Here is an 18531-nt window from a genome sequence, read left to right as displayed (position 1 = left end):
AGGTTCAGGATTTGAATGCAGATATGTCCAAAGCTTGTTGGAATAATAGTACCCTTTCCTGTTCTCCCCACTCCTCACTCTAAAACCCTTTTCCTTACTACAATGATACAAATGATGATGATCCCAAAGTACATTATCTATAACTTTTTCTTTATGTTCTGGTCTAGAACATTTTCGTTTATTTTCCTATGTTAGAAAATCAGTCAAGCTCAATAAACGGAGAACCTGTCAGCACATGTATGGGCACGCTATGCCAGACTCTGCATTGCACTATCCTATTCAGTATGTCCCTAAGCCTATCATTTTCCCTGCTTTACAGATTCAACATTTGAAGTTCTAAGGGAAATATTTGCTCCAAGCTACACATAGTAAGCATATATATTTACTTAATTAAAATACTTAGTCTATAATAAGCATTCAGTGAAAAATTATTGATAGTTGAATGAGTACAAATAGTGTCATATTTGAAATTTTTAACCTAGATCAGAATTAAAATCTTGGCTCTTTTCCTTATATCCCACTGACTTAAGCTTGGAGTAAACTGAATAGGCTATTGGGTATTAGTAAAAATTTAACTGCCTACTTCCCTAATTGTCCTTTTCTAGAGCCCTCATTATTACCATTTTGCTAGATACAGCAGATCTCTCCAGAAAAGACTATATATGTAAGTGTGTGTGCTACACAGTTGTACACACAACACTCAGAGAGATAGACAAACACACACAAACATTCAGGTAGATAGAGAGATACACATACACACAAGAAAAGGCATGGGCTTAGTCTATTATTATTCCCATAAAAATATTGAACAATTCTCTAGGAAATCTTTTTAAAACTCTAGGAATCTTCCTAGATTTATGAAATATGTGGGTTAATTCATGAAAGCATCATGAGCTAAACAGTTGGTTTACTAAAGTTCTTGGACCAAAAGTAAAAAAATCACAAACACAAAATGTAAATGACTATTTGGCATCTCTATTCTTCACAAAGACTATTCTTAAAGTTAATAACTAAATAATCATGCAAAGATTTTTGTTAGAGATTGGGAAAATTTACAATGAGGAATATACAATATGTGTAATAATCAAATGATGGAATGGACATATTATTTAAAACCTTAAAATGTCTGTTATTTTATTAGGGATGCCTAAATTGTCACTAAAGTTTGAGTTCTGTAACGAGGAGTCTATTTAGAAAGAAATGACAGAATCTTATCTGTAGTACAAAAAGTATTTTGTTTTTTAATTTTTGTCAGTTTCATTGTATATTTGACTCAAGGATAAATTTCAGTATTGCACTTGTGACCTTCATCTCTGACCCTCATTACTTCTCCAGCCCCATCATTCACAATAACCCTCCATCCAGCCCTTGCATTCAGAATGCACCTGGCTTCTCACAGTTCCTTAGCCTGCCACGTGTACTTGTATTTCAATGCCTTTACACATGCTCTTTGTTCTTTCTGGAATGCCCTTCCTCATATTTTTCACCTGGCAAATTTCTGTCCTTAATAGACAAATACTTGTTGTTAATTATACCATTTAAATAATATTTCTCCATAAAGTCTTCACAAGAAGGTTTAGCATTTGCTTCTCTGTTCCTGCGACATTTTGTTCATACCTTTATTGTAGCACTTACATTGTATTGTAATAGTTTCCCTGTATATTTCACTTGTTTATTCATTCTTTTACTTACTAATTTAGGCAATAAATAAAATTATCTGCTATATGAAAAATCTTGGAAAACAACAATAACCAGCTGCTCTGTCACACTATTCCCACATATTGCTTATTTAAACTTTACCACCTCCTTTGAGATAGAAACTATCACTATGTTCCTTTTAAAAATGAGGAAATTAAGTTTTGGAGAAGGTAAGTGTATGCTGGATGATATTCAGCTAGTAAATAGTGGGCCACAATTTTACTTATTCTATTCTATTCTGTATTTTACTTTTAGAAACTATGTCTCATTCTGTTGCCCAGGCTGGAGTACAGTAGCACAATCGTAGCTAACTGTAGCCTCAGACTCCTGGGCCCAACCAATCCTCCTTGTGAGCCACAATTTTAACACAGACCTGATTGATATCAAAATACTTAGACACTGTCTCTCTGGGCTACACGCTGCTCAAGGTAAGTAGCCACGAGAACCAAGTTAAGGTATTCAGTTTTGTATCTCCAGGGCCTACCAGAGTATACTGGGAATTTGACCAATGTTCTTGAATGAATAAAAGAATGAGTAGGTGAATGAATGGATGAACATTATGTAATATAATTTCAGAGGACATGATAGATGTCCTCTGAAAAGTTATACACACATAGATATTAGAAAACAAATAATATTTTAAATATATCAGACAATTTTTCTAGAGGTTCTCCTATGGTGAACCTTCTTGTAAAGTTAAGTTATATCTGGATTTTCACATAGTGAGGTTGCATAAAATGAGGTGTAGCCACGTGGGAAAAAAGAGATCCAGCTCATGCTATGTGTTTCCAATGAAGTAACTTCCCATTTAGTCAGCACTGTACCACAACACTGTGACCACTTGGGGCCCCCCCAATGAAAGAGAGTTTGAAACAAGTCCAAAGAAGAGCAATGAAAATGATTAAATGGTTGGAAAATTGTCTGTCTAAATAAAAGTCACAGATACTGGGCCGATTTAGTGTAGAAATATGAAGGGGCAAACCTATCCACATTCTTCAAGGATGTGAAAAGAAATAGGCAGAGGTAAGCAGCTGTTTTTAATGTTTATTTATGATGGTAAAAGTACAGAACAATGAATTTCTGTTTTTTTTTTTTTTTGAGACGGAGTCTCACTGTGTCTCCCAGGCTGGAGTGCAGTGGCGCGATCTCGGCTCACTGCAAGCTCCGCCCCCCGGGTTCACGCCATTCTCCCGCCTCAGCCTCCCAAGTAGCTGGGACTACAGGCGCCCGCTACCGCGCCCGGCTAGTTTTTTGTATTTTTAGTAGAGACGGGGTTTCACCATGTTAGCCAGGATAGTCTCGATCTCCTGACCTTGTGATCCACCCGCCTCGGCCTCCCAAAGTGCTGGGATTACAGGCTTGAGCCACCGCGCCCGGCCCCAGAACAATGAATTTCAAATGCAGCATAAAAAGTTTAGGTTAGTACTTGTAAAGTTCTTATAAAACAATACATTTAATTAACCCCAAAATTATGGTATTTATTTCCTTGGAAACTTTTGGAAAATGAATCAACTTCCATAGAAGAGAAATATACTATGCCCAGACCCAACTAGAAGCAGGGGATGGATATTTAAGAATGTGGTTAGAAAAAAAAAATTCTAGGTCTAGTTAAGATTCATGTATATGTGTTGTTCACTTTGGAAATAAAATTATATCCAGCCAACTTGGCTTTTAGAAAAAGCCTTAAGTTTTTTCTCTTTTGTAAATGTGAAATCCAAGTCTCTTATGAGTAAAGTATTTTGGAAAATCTATCAAATATTTGGTGAAATACTTTTTGGCAAGAAATGTTATGGAGTCCTGAGCAATTTCAGCAATGATTTATGAACAATTATCCAAAGGGTGACAAACCAATAATGCAAAGGAGAAGGGTATCGGGGGTTATAAAAAGCACAGGGCCCACAGAGCAGCTCGTCTGACTGTCTGCTTTCCTTATCTCTGGACAGCAGTGTTGGTGTTGATAACAAGATCGTTTATACTACTCAAAACACCCAACACTCTGTCTGTTTTGCCTTTTCACAGACCTAAGGTCTGTGAGCTGGAACTGACTGTGATGGTTTTCATCTAACAGAGCCATGTGAAAGCTTTAGGGGCTTAGCAATGTTTCTACTGTATCATGTTACCGTTGTGTGGCTCTAATGTCGTATTAATATGATACAGATGTATTAATTTATTGTGGCATCAGAGATATTGAAATATATTGGCACAAAGAAGTATGTGGGAAGAGTTATCCAGGTCTGCTGAGACTTCCTCCATGATCCAAAAGAAATCAGTTCCCAGAAAGCAACCCACTTCCCAGAGAGCAACCACACTGTCTAGACTGCCTAAGTTGGTGGTATGGGAAAAATGCTGAAGGTCGATAATTGAATCAAAATGACATATACCTGACATTTGGATAACCAGGGAAAATAAAAGTCATATTAATTGTAAATGCCAGCAATCCAAAGTGTGGTTAATTTTTTAAAACTGTTTTCTCTCCAGAGACCATTTTCTTCAGTTTTTCAATGGAAAAAAAAAATACATTCAAAAGGCGTCTTCACCATACAAGGAATTCTTTGTTCAGACTGGCTACTGACATTCCAAACAAACCTACACTCAAGATAAAGTTATCCTCTCAAAACACTCAGACATTTTTTTTTTCTTCCCTATCATCAACTTGCCAACATTAAAGGCAGTTCTCACTTTTAGACACAATATGTTTGATGCAAATGCAACTTAAAGAAGATTACTGTAAGGCCTCGCCTGGCTGGTCTTGTATTACATCCTGATTATGCATGTGCTGTCACATGAGAATGGAAGCCACCAAATAAGTAGCTATGGGTGGTGAAAAGTGAAATATGAGTCTTTATTATTAAGTGTCCAGTAAAGAGGTGTGGTGAAAAGCAGGACTCCCAAATTGAACTGGTGAAAAATATGAACTATCTGCACCTTACAACAAAATAAGCAAAAACCTTTCTTCTGGACATTTTAAGTAGCCTTTTTTTTTTTTTTTTTTTTGTAGTTGATAATTAAACTGTGAAAGAGACAGCATCGATATACTATCTTCAATTCTTAAGCAGGCCCACTTCTCCACTTTCTTCTAAGTTTCTCACTCTCATTAGAAATATATATTGCATTTAGGTTCATTCCTAGAGAGACCATTTGTGAAGCTATTGAATTATTAAAAGCAGGTAGCTTTTCATTGAGCCTCAGTTTAAGACTTGAACTTAGAGCTGTTTTGCTGAATTGGCAAGAGGGGAGAAAAGGAAAGTAACAAGACTTTCAAGTAAATTACTCCCTAGAAAGTTTTTTTAAAGTATTGTTGGTCAAATCAAATATAGGGAGCACCAAATTCCTAGAAAGAAAGATTTCCTTGAATGTATATTTTTCACACATTTTGTGGGTCAGCTGTCTATATTTTTCATGAAAGCCTAAAAAACTTCAAAACACTTTCTGCATATTTATATCACTGTGTGGGTAAGAAGATGAATATAGGTGGCATGAAGATTTTTAGGTGAACATTTTGCTATGTTCCTTTATTTTATAGTCAATTCCCCATGGTTCTTGGCTAGAAGAAAAAAGATGCTTTTTACCTTTGTGTTATACGGGTCCCTTCTGCTACCAAAAAACTGGAAAAGAAACGTCACTCTGGATCCGTGAACATTGGTTGAGTGGTTCAGTTCTATCTATCTATCTATCAATCATCTATCTGCCTATATCTATCCTTCTCTTTATGAATTGACCTATGTAAATAATTTCTGATGAAGTGCCTACTTTGGACCTCATGGTAACCTATATGATATACCTCTTATATATCCTTTTCTTCCAGGAATGTTCAATATTTTTAGGATGGCACCCAAATTCACAACACAGAGTGGAGTCATCAATGCTGAGAAAGCTAAACTTGGCACCGAGATGCTTTTGTAGTTCACAGAAGAAATGTTAAAAGGGGAATAGAGTGGAGGGTCTAGAATGGAGAGATACTTTCTGGCATAAAAGTAATCAAATTAGGTGAGCTATTGTTTGGGATTCTTGGTGAGTGAGGTAGAGGAGTATGTATTGACTTTTTTACTAATTTAGAAGATTGGATAAAATGATAGTTAATGTAGAAGGAGGTATATGTTTGGGGAATAAGGTGATAAAAAATAAATCGTGAGTTCAGTTTTAGCCAATTATTTAGGTAAGGTATGATGGGAGAAAATGCTAAAAGCCCAGAAAGCAGCCAGATTGTGAAAGTTCTAAGAGCTGTATTAAGAAACTTGTTGATGTAATTAATAAACAGTGAGCAAGTATGGCAAGTTTATAAGCATGAAAATGGCCTGGCCAGATTTGTGTTTCAGATGCAGCACCCAGGATGCAGAAGGGCAATGCCATTCTAAGAAGCCAACTGGCAATCAGGAAGAGCAGGGGTTTGGTTAGTGAAATATTCCAGGTACACAGTTATGATGAACAGAACCAAAAGAGTAAAGGAAGAAATCGAGAAATAATTATGAGATTAAATTGGTAGGATTGGCTAGTTGATTGTATGTGGGGGATGAGGGAGAGGAAGTGGTTTAGGATGACTACACATTTCTGGCTCCAGTGAGTAAATGAATAATGTTGCAATTAATTAACATAGGAAACATGAGAAGGAAGAGTGGGTTTGGAGAGAGAAAAAAATTTAGATCCACTTTGAACATGCTGTCTTTGAACATGATGAAGCAGACATCCAAATGGATTTAACTAGGAGGTGGTGAAATATATGAATCCGAAGGCCAAAGTAGATACCAGACTGTAGACCTACAATACAAATTGACAGGATATAGTTAGTGGGAGTCAAAAGCAAGTGAACGGGTTCACTTAGACTAAAAGTAGAGTGTCATACTTAGGCAACAAGTAGAGTGTCATCAATAGTTAGGCAAGGCCGGGTGATGTGGCTCATGCTTGTAATCCCAACACTTTGGGAGGCCGAGGTGGGTGGATAACCTGAGGCTTAGGAGTTCAAGACCAGCCTGACCAATATGGTGAAACCTCATCTCTACTAAGAATACAAAAATTAGCCAGGTGTGGTGGTGCACACCTGTAATCCCAGCTACTCAGGAGGCTAAGGCAGGAGGATTGCTTGAACCTGGGAGGCAGAGGTTGCAGTGAGCCAAGATAGCTCCACTGCACTCCCACTCCAGCCTGGGCAACAGAGCGAGACTCCATCTCAAAAGACAAACAAATGAACAAAAACAGGGAAAGCCATTGGTGGAGGTTACCTAGGGTTGACATTTGGTGAGGGAAAAGGATCAGAGAGGCTAACAGTAAAAGGCCAGGTCAGAAAGGAGAGACAAGTCACCATTTGAGGATGGGAAGGTGCTGAAGAGGACAGTGGATAAATGTTGGGTTAAATGGGGAAGGGTACAAGTAAAAACTTGTGATAGAGGTAGGGAAACACAGAGTTAAAGATCTCAGAACAAGTATTGACTTATGAAGACAAAGTTCAGGCTGCCTGGCTTGGGAAGCAATGAACTGTAGGTCCTTGGGGTCAGGAGTGGAAAGGAACCAGTTCAAGGAATCTTCAGGGTCAAAAGTGTAAGCCTTGAAGTTACTGAGGAAGATTGTAAGAAACACAATGGAAAGAAAGGTTTTTTGCCAAGCCCTTTATGTAAGCTGAAATGAATTCCAGGGTGTGGTAGACAATAGCTGTGATGTTTTAAGGTCACATAGAGAGAGGCAATGGCCTTAAAGTGATGAAAATGGGAGGTGCTTCAGAAGGCAAGGTCTCTTCACCCCACCTATTAACATGTGAACATAAAATGAAGTAAAATAATAAAAAAAAAAAGTCTGTCTTTTTGGTGTACACCATACTTGCTCACACAGCTAGTTCACTGATCAAGAAATAGTGTACAAAGATAAGCCAGTTCTCACTGGAACCCCACTTAATCAGGGTCAATGGGAGGTGAGATGTCTATAGGAAAGGATAATGAATGTTTAGCTTCTTTGTGGGAGAGCAGTGTTTGCATTCATGAGAAAACATTTTTTTAAAAGATGATAATGCTGTCTTACAGAGAGAGGAGGTAGAACTCCTCTCTATTTATGGAACAGTGGAACAGAATTGTGGAACAGAATTGTGGAACAGAATTATGGAACAATGGAACAGAATTGTTAAAGGGAGAACAATTCAAGTTCACAGATGCAGAGAAATAGACACAGATGTAGACATGAAAGCATACTGCACAACGCCAAGCCCAACTCCACCATGCCAGGGGTATGTCTTTGTGGCAGAATTTCCATAAACTATCTCATTTAGTCCAGTATTTAGAGGAGACTGGTATTGATATTTGTCCAGCTATGGCCTGCCTGTGAAGTGCTGAGGAACAGGACCTGGTGGAGAAAGAAATGGCTCTCTTGCCAGTACTTTTTTCAGCTTTGTGCAGGTCTGCACTACTGAATTTGAACAAGAGTTATGGTAATAATAGTGCTTGAAGGCATTCTACTATCAAGTATTTAGAAAAAGTTCTAATTTTCTCCAAAGAGAACTGAATGATTTTTAAAATCTGGCCAAATAGGTTGTAATCTTAGAAGATACTGTGTGGAGTTTATATCCCTAACTAGAAAAATTAAACATGAAAAAAAAATCACTCTTTACTGTATGCTTAATTCCAAGCTAATTTGATAAACTATGAAAATAGAGAAAAAAATTTTAAAACTAGGTCCTGCTGCATATGTAATCATATTTAACTGAATTGTTCTCTTGTTTGCCTAAATTAATCAGAAGAGTTAAACTGGTTGTTTCACTGTTCTAACACAACAGAACATGGTGTGAACATGCCTCTTCCATTTGAAGGCTTAGTGGTGGAGGTGGTTTTCTGTTTGGACTTTGAAGGAAAAGAGGGGACTAATTCAGCAGATGGGGACTGGAAGATTTTTCTTTCATGTTTCAAATACAATATGAAGTGAACTATGAAGTTAAGCAGCCACAATTCTTTGCAAAGGTCAGCTGGTCTCAACTGATTTCATGTTCTCGCCACAAAGCACTCTTGATCTAAAATGGGTTATGTGGAAAAAAATCAGATGCTGCTGTATCCATTATTGACTTATTTCAAATATTTGCTTTAATTCCAGGATAATAAACATAACCTTAACTGAGGAATTCTTTCCCAGCTGTAATCTATGCTCTAATTATCTGTGTTAAATTCATACATCGTTTTTATTTTAATTCATTTCACAAGTGTTTGCACTTTTTGTGGTTTTTTTTTTTTTTTTGGCTTTTTTTATTATTGTCTTTTTTCTTTTGGAGACTTTTCTTTATTCATTTGTTTCCATTTGTTTTGGCCAGAACAACAATTTTAACAGGGCAGGATAGAAATAATGGTGTTCCAAGTAAATTGTGAACATTAACAAATCTTTTTTTTCCTTTTCTTCAGAATACAGTAACATATATGTGCCTTTCTGATCATACAAATGGAAGACAGTGAAACAACCAGTAATTATTAAATACCTATGATTTAGTCGATAAAGATTTATTTAGGACCTACTATATATATTGAACGTTGTTCTAATTACTGTGGTGAATACGGAGAAACAAGGCTATGGTTTCAGCTGTCAAGTATTTGTCACTTTATTCATCTGACAAGATTAAATAATAATTGGAGTAACAAGGAACAATTTAAGACAGTGTGCAACTAGATATTAATCCCCAAATAGGAGGTCAATGCAGGTTAGGATTAGCCAGAGAAAGCTTAATGAAGGAAGTAGAACTCACATACTAATGAAGTTACATGAATGGTTGGGTAGGATCTCTATTGTCAGGATGGGAAAAGTAAAGGAAGGAGAAATAATGAAAATAAGTAACAACAACAGCAGTAAGAAGGAAAAGGAGAAGAACAGGAAGAAGAAAGGAAAGAAAAAGAAGGAGGAAGGGGCAGAAGAGAGAGGGGGAAAAGGAGAGGAAGGAGAAGTAAAACTTACATTGAGTGTTTATGATGCTCTAGGAACAATGCTGAGTGCATTATGTGGTCTGAAATATTTGTGATCTGCTCTGAATAATTTCACTTGAGTTTCTTCACCTACGCTATGACACTTTTCAGTATTTTTCTACTCGTGGGGTCTTTTAGCCATCCGTAATCTCTTCGCAGGCCCCCCTTACAACCAATGCCACCCTTTTACAAGAATAACAGAAAGGCAGAGTGAGCAAAATTGAGAAGCAGACCTCTTTCTCCTGGGGACTCTTCTGTGCTTCTTCTTTCTTTTGTTATTGGTACCTTCCTGCCATCAGATACCAAGGTCCAGCTTGCTTCTCTGGGCCACATAAGGTAACCACAGTTTCTTTCTTTAGAAACTGTGCTGTATTTCTTTCATCTTGGCCTTTTTCCTTTATCACAACTTGCATCTCTAGAATTCCATTTCCTCACATTTCTGCATAATGGGGGAAAATCCTGTAGACAAGTTTGAACATTGATGGTCCATTAATACTTGATAACTTCCAAATTATGTTTACATTTTAAGAGGAACTTTATTACTTAAACCCAAATGAAAGAGTAAGGAGAGAATGTAAAAAACAAGGATGAATACAATGTTGTCTATACATATTTTGGGAAGAAATAGAAGGAGAGATCATTACTGTGTCAAACCATCTAAACAGAAGCATGCAATTTATTTCATCATAAAGCTAACTCAAAATAGGCCATATGGAAAAGCTTATCTCCACGTTATTAAAGATAACGGGACATCAGTGGGGACTGAACTTATGACCCAGACCTCCTTAACACTCAATTTTAACAGCAAAAGCACTGCAGGAGGTGTCAGCTAAACCCTGTGTCTGTACACTGACTCTGCAACTCTCTGTAAAGGGAAGTAGACCTGATTATCACTTGGATTATCTCTCTTTCTCTTTTTGAACAGAATGTGAAGGTAGGAGCTGGAAGTAAAAGAGTGAGTTATGTGGGACAATATTATGGCTCTATTTTACCCACAGATTCAGGACTGTTTTATCTGTGACTTATGTCGCATAGAACTACGTTGGCCTACGTGGGGATTCTTACCAGGTATAGAGATATAGAAAATAAATCTAACAAATTCCCTGTAGAAGAGAAAGCCAGTCTATATGAACTTCCATATTTTCTTTTGAAAGACATGCTGACCTCCAGGTTAAAATTTATCAATAGCTACTGAAATACCTTAAAAACATTTTAGAGGGAAAGAAAATAATATTCTTTCCACCAATGAATCATATATAATACAAAGTAACTTTTGAGAGCCCAAGATAGAACTGCAGAGACTGTTAAAGTCACTGTTTGTGTTTAGAATCTGGGAAACTAAAGATAAATCTTTAGGGAACAGATGATACATCCTAAGGGATACATGCTGGGGACCCCGTCTGAGAGGCATCCTTCAGAATCGCTGGTATCCACTGCTGTGGATCTGTAATGATTGGTTAGAGATATTTCACTGCTGTTTTTTGTAACATTTCTGGTTCTTTTTATCCTTTGTTTTTGTGTCTCCTGGCCTTTCCAAATTCAGCTGCTCTCATTCCAGAACAGGTGTGGGACGATGGCTTGGTCTCTCACGGCAGCACCCTTGAGGATCCTCACTGCCTCTGCCACACCAGTAACATCATTAAAAAGTCAGACAGAAAGGAAATGGAAAGAAGGAGATTTTATCCCTCTGTAGCTATTGTTGCTCTTGGCAGGGTGCTACCAGGAGGCCTAGATATGTACCACTTAAAGCTTAAATACTACAGCTCATTCTACCAGAGAGCCCTTTCAACACAAAAGCTGAAGTCAACTATGCTCCTTTATGAGGTGACTCATCTCAAATGATAAATACAGTGTGCCTCCCACACACAAAAACAGATGTGGCAGATATGTCCCCTATAGACAGTGCTTTGCAAAAGCTTTGGGACTGCAGAGATTTTGTTCCAAAAATAATGTTTTGCATTTCTCCACCATTTTCCTCCAAAGTAGTCACAGCATTTGGGATGTTGGGGAGAGGAGGCCATATCATGCCAAGTGACGTGAGGCTCAGCTGAAGGAAAAGTGTCCACCCGGTATTGAGCCAGCAATGACTGCAAGGGGTTGTTGACACAATCTGGAAACTCCTCCCCTGGAGACCCTTAAGACCCATCCACCCAAGGTGGCTTCCCTCAAGCCTGCCAACTATCCACAGCATGCACTCAGTGATTTTTTAGGCTATTTTCCTCCATCGGATGAACAGAGATGCGTGTAACATACCCACAAACAATACTTTTGCCCACTTAGTTCCATCAAAACTTACAAAATCTCTAGAATATGAGCAAAAGAAAAATTATATTCATTATCTTTTTCTGTCTACACTATTTATTTTTGTATTTGTGTTTAGACTGTTTCATAGAAAAGTAATGCTTATCTGACTGCCTAAGCCTAATTAAGCCTTTGCAACGTGGTTTTCGAGAAGCTGGCTTCTTCCCAAGATGTTCCACCTGCCACCTGGCGCAACTGCTTCCACTGGTTGATTTGCTGCCACAGTTAAAGACATGGTTAAATACTCCCAGGGACCCAGAAATCCCACATTGCAATGTGAGATCTACCATTCTCAGGAGGCATATTCCATTCTCAGAAATCAGTCCTTACCCAAGAACATGAGCATATTTTAAGACAGGTTTTATGGAACAATAGAGAGTTCAGAACAATGAATTCTCACTTACAGTCCTATCGGAATTCTGTTCCAGGCATCTCCACTCCCACACATGCACTGTGAGATGCGCTGTGATGCTTTTCAAATAGCCAGACGTTAACTAAAGTGGAAAAGGTACTTCGTAAATTTCCATTTCAAAAGTTGTCTGAAGCTTTGTGTTGCATGGTAATGTTTCTATTTAGTGGTACATTCATAGTTTTAAATTTTCTAGAGAAGTGCATTAAACTATTTTGGTTATGGCTTCAATAGATGTAGATTATTTATAAATTATATGTTTCATGTACAAAAACTAGAAAATTTTAAAGAATGAGATAAAGATGAAATAAACATATTTAATATTGTACTAATCATGGTTACTTTATGCTTTAACTAATACATCAAAGAAAAATATGTTAGGACAAGGTTCATTGTTCACTAAAATAGACATAAATCTTAAATTTAAATAGCTTTTCTGAAACATTTTTTTACTAACTTGTCAGATATTAGGCTGTCATTTTCTTTAATTAACTGAGGAATAGCTCTTATTTGGAAAAGAGCTATCAGGGCAACCATTTTCTTACAGTATTCAAGTGCCTGTTCTATTAAGATTGCCTTAAACTTAGGTTTACTTTGCAAAAATATTTTGCAGTCACTTGCCCATTTTGTGAAGACTAGTAAAATCTGGGTAATAAATAATTCTGTCCATTTAATCATGCATATATAAAACTATAACTCACAGCAATATCTTGAAAACAAAAATTCAAATGATTACACCACAGTTAAGCACATCATCCAGCTCCCGGTTTCCCACCACACACTTTTAGGATGTGGTGATTGACATGCATAGGTGGTGAGGATGCCAATGTCATTCCATATGGCAAATTAGTAGTGTTTTATCATTAGGAAAGTGAAAAGACAAGCCACAGAAAGGGAGAAGATATTTTTAAATACATATATCAGCAAAACCTGTGTCTTAGTCCATTTTGTGTTGCTATAAACGAATACCTGGGGCTGGGTAATTCATAAAGAAAAGGAGTTTATTTGGCTCTTGGTTCTGCAGCTTTTACAAGAAGCGTAGCACCAGCATCTGCTTAGCTGCTGGTAAGGGCTTCAGGAAGCAAGAGAGACGGGGCCAGTGTCAGGCTCTTTCTAACAACTAACGCTCACAGGAACTTAAAAGAATGAGAACTCACTTCTGAGAGAACGCATTAATCTATTCATGAGGGATCTGTTCCCATGACTCAAAAACTTCCCACTATTCCTCACCTCCAACATTGTGGATCAAATTTCAACATGAGATTTAGAAGATATAAACACACAAACTATAGCAGACTGGTACAAATAATTCTTTCAGATCAATAAGGAGAGAGAACAACAACCTAATCAAGAAAACAAGCAAAATACTTAAGCAAAAAAAAAGAATGTTTAGATGGCCATGAAACATCTTTTAAAAATTGCAGAAATCATTAGTCATGAGAAAAGTAGAAATTAAAACTACAATGCAATATCACTACACACATAAAAGAATTATAATAAAAAAGTTGACTATATCATGTGTTGGTGAGGATGTGGAGCCACTAGAACTTTCATATAATGGCTTTGGGAGTATAAATTGGTACAATCACTTTGGAAAACTATTTGCCACTACCGACTAAAGCCTGATACATGCATACTTTATAACTCAGTAATTCCACTCCTACAGATTCATCCAACAGAAATGTTGATAACAATACTTTCATAGAGGCACTATTTGTGAGAGCCAAAAATTGGCAACACCAAGACAATTTAAATGCTCATCAATAGCAGAATGAACACACTTATGGTACAGCCACACATTAGAGTAATATGCAACATTAAAAATGAATGAACTACAACAATATGTGACAATAGAGATAAATTCACTAACATACTGATGAGCAGAAAAATGCCATATACACTATCATACACACAAAAGATTCTATTTATGTAAAAATTCACAAAAAGACAAAACTAGCGTATGGTATTAGAAGTCAAAATAGTGATTTCTCTTGAGGGGTAATCATGGGAAGACGATATGAGGGAGGAGGGTCTTCTGTGGTGTTGATAATACCTCTCTCTTGATCTGGGTTAGCAATGTATGTGTGTTCACGTTGAGAAAATTAATCTAACTGTATATCTTTCATTTGTAAACTTTTCTGTATGTATGTTATACTTAACAATGTACCTTAAAAAAACTGAGTAAAGCTCAATTTATTTCCTGACTTTTAGAGAAAAATTAAAATAAATGACAATATTAGTTGTTTCACACTCTCTTGGCTGATTTGGTGAGTCACTGTGGAGCAGGCACCACCTGTTTGACACCCCTGGTCCAGAGTGAGAGTACAGTAAGTAGAACAAATTTTCTCCCAGACAATAGTTCTACAAAGTTTACTAATTCTAGTCCAAAAGAAAAATAAATGCTGATGATCCAGGAATACAAAAACTGTTTTTCCAAATAGTTTAGCTGTTGCCCCTTCCCCGGAGACCACAGTTGTGTTGGTCAGCTTAGGAACACTGGGACAAGGAAAAGGGTGAGCACTTCTCATCTTCCCATGCCACCTTTCTCTAAACTCAGTACTGGCTGATCGGAAACTCTTGCCATTTTAATTGAATCTTTGCTTTGTTCTCTCCCAGTAAGAACAACCATCCTATTTTTACTACATTGGGACAAAATATGCATTCCATACAAGTCACTGTTTCTCCCTCTGTGGATCTCCCACAATAGCTGAAATTCCTTACTTACATGCCTCAAATATGAAAATGACCTTTGCATTTCTTTCTTCCAACCTAATCACAAAACAAAAAAATTATATTATCCCATTACATTTGTCAATACATTTATCGATTAATCCATATTCTATATTTATTGAGTTTCTGGTTTCTTCCAAGTAGTCTGCAAAAACGTAATAATCTAACCATGAATAAGAAATTAGGCTTCCTGTTCTTAAGGTTCTGTAAGTGTTCAGGTTGCAATTTTAGGTGTTGTTTAATTTTAAATATATTTGTTTATAAAGACAATAATATAACCTATTACATAGAAATCATTTACTAAGGATAGTGAATGATTTCTTTTCCATTTATTAAGCTAAAATAGGTACTAGAGACAATTTTTCTATTGTCAGACCATCTCACTGGCTAAGTTTGTTGAATGTTAGAACAAAAAAAAATATTTTAGGGGTTTAAAATAATAAAGAGTAAAGTCAACAAAGAGGCCCTTCTTATCCATTACCAAATATCTTTTTAATGACACTAGTATAAATGAATGAAATAGAACAATTACATTTTTCTTAAATACACAAAAGTTTACATGATAACAGGAAAACTGGGGTGGAATGCATTTTCATTTTTAATGAAACCAAAACATTTGTTCAAAAGATGAATTTAACACCCAGCAGGCTGTTCAGCTACCCTCCTACTTACTCAACAACAGTGAATGATAATCTTGGTTTTTGAACAGTGTGCCATTTAGCAACAAGCTTGCCTGATCACCTCAATGACTCAGCTTAACAAATGCTTTCCTTCTTTTCCTAAGAATAAATTATAATTAAAACTATTTGTAAATATAAGTGAATGATAAAATTGTAACCATTAGTTATCAAGTTTTATACATCAAACTAGACATCCTCTCTTTTTATAAAATGAGTGAATTACAATTGAAACATAAAACTACACCTGTAGATTCCAAGATTTGAACTCAGTATGATTTACAATAAGTTGATAGTGCTTATGCTCTAATTACAGTGCTGTGATAACTGTCATGGAATTATGCAGTATGAGTTGAGTAGACTGTTAAGCAAGCTGAAGTGTTCCAGAAAAGGCTTCATGACACTGAAGAAGTAATAAGATGGGTGTTTCTTTTTTGCATGCTATGATATGACTGCTAAATAAATCAGAGATGACAATAATTTACATTCATTCATTAATCTCTTCTCCTTTTTCTTCTTTCAGCGTTTGTTGTATGCCTATCATGTGCCAGGCACTGCCAGGGTGTGAGTATACCAAGTGAATTAAGTGAAACGCTGTCTCAGCTCACAGTCTGGTGAGAGAGACAGACATGTAAACAAATAATTACAGTGCAATTGGAAAAGTGCTGTAAGAGAGGAGGAATGCACTGTTAGCAGAGATGTTAGCAGAGATGGAGGAGACGATAATCTTACTGGAGTGGGAAGATGGGGGTGGGTAGGAAGAAAAGTCAAAGAATGCTACAAAGAAGAGTGTATGTTTGTATCTGAAACTTTGTCTTCAGAAAAATTGGATTTAATCATTCAGATATTTAAAACAACAGATTAAATGTAATATAGTACACATAACATTAATAAGAAACAAAGTTTCTTTTCTTCTATTGCAGGACCATGTTCCTTCATGAGGCTGTCCCAAGCAATATGACATTTTATTGTCCTTCATTGAATATTGTGCATCAGCTGAATTCCTTTTCAAAGGGTGCCTAGTAAATACCACAGATAATTCTTTCATCCACCATTTTCAGTTTAGAAAACCCTATCTACTGCAATATTGTTGGACTGAACCAATTGTTCCCAACTCTTTTTCCGAGACCAATAAATATCTCTAATCCCAAGTGTTACAGGCAAATAAAAATGTAATTATCTTATTGATGACAAGAAAGCTACAAACATGAGCCCAAAAGAGTCAAGCTGCTTATTTCATACTAACATGTAATTTGTTCATGTAGCCTTGTACCTTTCCAGGCTACACAGGATCTAGAAATCTTTTAACACAAAAAGCAACAAGGGATTATTACTTTATACCAATGTTTTCACATTGTGTTATTACTACTGTCACCAACCAGAGATTCTCATTACTTTTTTCTCTTCATATTTGAAAGGTGACTTTAAATCTCTCTCTAAACTCTCCCCTAAGTCATCATCCTAAAGGAGTTAGCAGCCATTTATTCATGCACCAAAAACAGCACAAAGGAAATAGCAGTTAGTCATCCTTTAGTAGTTCATGCTAAAAGAAAATGCAAGGATTTATAACTCAGATTTCAAATATGTGATCAGCAATCGCAAATTCATATAGACCTTTTCTAATAAATCAAGCTGTCAATATTTCCTAAGTGTCAGTTTTGTGCTGAAAACTATACCAGCTATATTGGGAAGTACCTAGAAGTGTTTACAATCAAATGGGAGGCTCACATTATATAATATGCTTAAGAGAAGCATAAAGTGAAAGACAGGTAAACCCTTAGGATACAAGGACTAATGATATGAACACATGGTTCCCTCACCAACTAATTGAAACAAAAGACCTAGCCAGATCTATCACTTAGATCAAATTTATAGATAACCTTCTGTGAACCTAAATATGTTACTCACCATTATCTCCAAGTTCCTCCACCCTTATTCCTGAACTTACCTATACAAAAGAAGCTAGATTTCATTTATACTTTTGTGTCATTGTAATGAAATCAAAAGTATCACTATAAAGCTTTCAGATCATATATGGTCTGGGTGCAAATATTTAAAACAAGCCTTAAAGCAACCAACAATTTTTTTAAAGGAAGGCAGGAGAGGGGGTGCCTTGGGAGAATGGGGGCTGTAACCAATTCTGTGAGGCAGGTGAAGTCTTGTTATAATTAAGCTTGTAAAGTCCCAATTCCACTTCAATAAAACAGCATGAGGCTCCAGCTGGTGGCCAGCTGCTCCACAGACCTTTTCCACACCAAAAAAAAAAAATTTTTTTTAATAGCCCCATAGCATAAGCCTTATAGGTTTGTTTTAACCAAATGTCACTTGTTTAGGTAAACTAAACAATGCCAGATATTGAGTTATCTGAATATTCAGAAAACTAATGACTCCTCAATCGGTGAGTATACCTACATTGTTTATAAACATCTTTCTCTATTCAGAATTATCAATATAAAGAGGAACATATGGCAAAATTTTATATAGCTCATTTGCAGAAAACTTGGACATAATTCAAGGTAGGTACCCTTTAAGAGGCTTTTATTCTTTTGGATTACACAGTTCCTACCAAAGTATGCCCAACCTCTCAAAGTTGCATATCAGGACTGAAAAACTGAACAAAAAAAAAATTGCAAGAAGGCATTACCAAATTTATGAATGGAAAAATCTCAGGGAAATTTAGCAAGGTCTAAGATTGCAAAATGTTTAGACCAAGAATTAAAATATTATTTTCTGCATAATGAGAAACATCTATAATTTTCATTTTTATTGTTATTTTGACCTGTGAGTTAGTTCTGCA

At 36.4% G+C, this 18531-nt stretch overlaps 1 long non-coding RNA gene across 1 annotated transcript; it reads left to right on the top strand.

Annotated features, from left to right (window-relative positions):
• Positions 1-6804: 6804 nt before the first annotated feature.
• Positions 6805-16891, top strand: LOC103875719. The gene is made up of 3 exons (XR_634629.2): positions 6805-7906; positions 16258-16298; positions 16658-16891. It is a non-coding gene; the product is annotated as an uncharacterized LOC103875719 (long non-coding RNA).
• The last annotated feature ends 1640 nt before the right edge of the window (positions 16892-18531 follow it).

The sequence above is a fragment of the Papio anubis genome, chromosome 9 (assembly GCF_008728515.1).
Source record: "Papio anubis isolate 15944 chromosome 9, Panubis1.0, whole genome shotgun sequence".
Taxonomy (NCBI): domain Eukaryota; kingdom Metazoa; phylum Chordata; class Mammalia; order Primates; family Cercopithecidae; genus Papio; species Papio anubis.
The sequence above is the reverse complement of the archived record's forward strand: the minus strand, read 5'-3'. Positions and strand labels throughout refer to the sequence as shown.